We start from the raw sequence: 2,582 nt of genomic DNA, 5'->3' as shown, positions 1-2,582 counted from the left end.
CTCATCAAACTGGCCCACATGGGCCAATAAGGGTCCCAGTGACTTTTTCTTTCTTTCACCAATGCATCAGGGCTGGACCCCTGAGCTGCTCGGGGCTGGCCCTCTTGACTACAGCAAAAGAAACTCTGCTGCAAGACCAGGGGCTCTGTGTGTAAACCAGCTGACTCGCACACTAAACTTTTTCTTTCTTTTACCAATAAATCAGGGGATATCGCGAACGCAGTCCCCCACTACTAGAAATAATGCAGTCGAGTACCCTGCATTTGGGGACATCGCAGGAGTCAGCAAATCCGATGTGCAATGGATGAGCCTCACCCGGGGAGCTCTGCCTTTCTGATCACAGATGCTCCCCTGCCAGGTAAGTATGAGTTGCGAGCAAGAGGGCAGGGGTTGGGCGGCGGGGCCTGTTCTGGAAGCCCCGCTAAGCGAGGGTGAGAAGGCCGGCACTGACCCAGACCCAGCCCTCCCAGAAGCCCTGAGCGTCTGCAGAGCTGCCTGCCCCACAGGCAGGGAGAAGCTCCGGCAGGCAGAGCCCAGCAGAAGAGGCACATTGTAGCACAGTTCATTTCTCCCATCAGGCCCTGCTCGGCCCGAGATTTGCATAAATTCGGACTTGGCCGCCAGCCAGCAGGCACAGTCGGATAGTGAGCAGGCCTGGTGCAGTGGGCCCACTGGCCCGTCAGCCCCAGGAGGGTCCATGGCCCTCCTGAGCCGACAGGTCACCCCGCTTAAATAGAGCGTCTCGGGTGGGGTGCCCCCCATCAGGACACGGCAACGCCGTGAAGGCAAGGCCCAATCGGTGCTTGGACGGGGCCGGCGGCAGCCGGTAGCCAGACCCCCCTCCCTCATAAATCCCCAGGAGCTGCTGTAGCCAGACCCCCCCCACCCATAAATCCCCAGGAGCTGCTGGCTGGGCCTTCTTCAGGTTGGAGGGCCTGTGCGCGAAAACAGGCAGGGTGGCTTCAAGAACTACCGGGGCACCTCATAGCATGGGGCGCACATGGGTGGGGGGGAGGGTGCGGCTGGGTGACGTCCATAGGGAAACACACCATAGCGTTTTTTGCCAAACCCTTTTATAAGACGAGAGTCCTCTCCTCCTTACCTTGTAGCACAGTGGCAGGCTGATCGTTGGCTGCTGACTGTGGCCTGGGTCGTCGTCGCCTCGCCTGGTGGTCCTCCTCAGTGTGGCTGTCCTGTGTGTGGGCTGGGCACTGGGCTGGCTGGTGGTGTGACTGGTGACTGAGGTCCACTGGTGCACCCCAATAAATCATGCCCAGCCAGGGCCAGGGCCAGGGCCAGGGCGGGTCAGAGGCCCAATAGCATCAGTCACGTGCGTCACGCCGTGATGGACCTGGCGGCACTGAGTCTGGGTGGACACGAATTTTCATTGGCTTGTTCTTCCCCCAGGCACAAGTGGAAGTTGTTTCAACTTTGTAAAGAAGTGCAACAACAAATTTGTTGTTACTTCCTCCAAAGTTGAAGCAACTAGTGTGCAATGTCACTGGGCCCCAGCTCAGCCCTGCAGGCAGGCTGCCCCCCCAGGGTCAGGACTCGGAGGGAGGCGGCAGGTGTTACAATTGCTTTAGTGTGTGCAATTGCTTCAGCCGCCTGCCGCCTCCCTCCACAGATCAAAGTAAACGTTGAACTCGGCCGGCCCGAGCAGAGCGCGGGCCGAGCACCACACGGCACCGGCCCCCCACGGCCGCCGGTGGCCCGCCCACCATTTTGAATGATTCTGCCTGCTTGCTACACATGCATCTGCATATCATAAGTTATGATGCATGCATGATGCAATCATCAAAGCAAGGTAACATCTAGTGTTAACTTGCTATGATGATGAATTGTGTGCAGACACTGCAGAGTGCCTCCTGGCTCCTGCCCTGCCCAACCCAGCCCCAGGCGGCCCAGCCCCCAGGAGTCTGACTTGACTTCCCGGCCGCGGGATGAAAATAAATAAATAATAAATAAATAATCATTTCACCCCAGGAGTCCGACTTGACTTCCTGGCCGCGGGCTGGGAAAAAAAAAAAAAAAAATCACAAAATGATGATTGCAGTGCGCGGCAAAATAAGCACTATGCGCGGCTCACAATCAAAAGGTGCGCGGCCGCACAGGCGCGCACCTTACAGGGAACATTGGTCGCATATACAAGTTGAATAGTAGGGGAGACAATGAAGATCCTTGCGGGACTTCACAGCTCATTGCAATAGGGTCTGAGGTATAGCCCTCAGATTTCACCCGCTGATGTCTGTTTGCCCAAAATGACCCAAACCATTCCATGGCCTGTTCAGAGACGTTCCCAGCCATTCTCAGGTGATCGAGTATGATATCTTGATTGACTGTATCGAAGGCGTCAGACAGGGCTAGCATCACACAAAGTACAAGAACCCCTTTATCTGCGACCTCCAACAGCTCATCATACACTGATAGCAAATCCGTCTCAGTCCCATGCTTAGGCCGAACTCCTGATTTTTGGACTGTCCAGCAGTGCCTCTTTCTCAACAAATGTTTGGAGTTGGGAGGTAACCACTTTCTCCAATATTTTTCCGGGCCATGATAAGCCTGCAACCGGCCGATACTTC

At 56.0% G+C, this 2,582-nt stretch overlaps 1 non-coding gene across 1 annotated transcript; it reads right to left on the bottom strand.

The window, feature by feature from the left end:
• Positions 1-202: 202 nt before the first annotated feature.
• On the bottom strand, positions 203-366 carry LOC138474896 (U1 spliceosomal RNA). The gene has a single exon (XR_011269119.1). It is a non-coding gene; the product is annotated as a U1 spliceosomal RNA (small nuclear RNA).
• Positions 367-2,582: the final 2,216 nt, after the last annotated feature.

Source organism: Ambystoma mexicanum, chromosome 8, assembly GCF_040938575.1.
Source record: "Ambystoma mexicanum isolate Mex_15411 chromosome 8, UKY_AmexF1_1, whole genome shotgun sequence".
In the NCBI taxonomy this organism is placed as follows: Eukaryota; Metazoa; Chordata; class Amphibia; order Caudata; family Ambystomatidae; genus Ambystoma; species Ambystoma mexicanum.
This window is presented reverse-complemented; position numbering and strand designations above follow the sequence as displayed.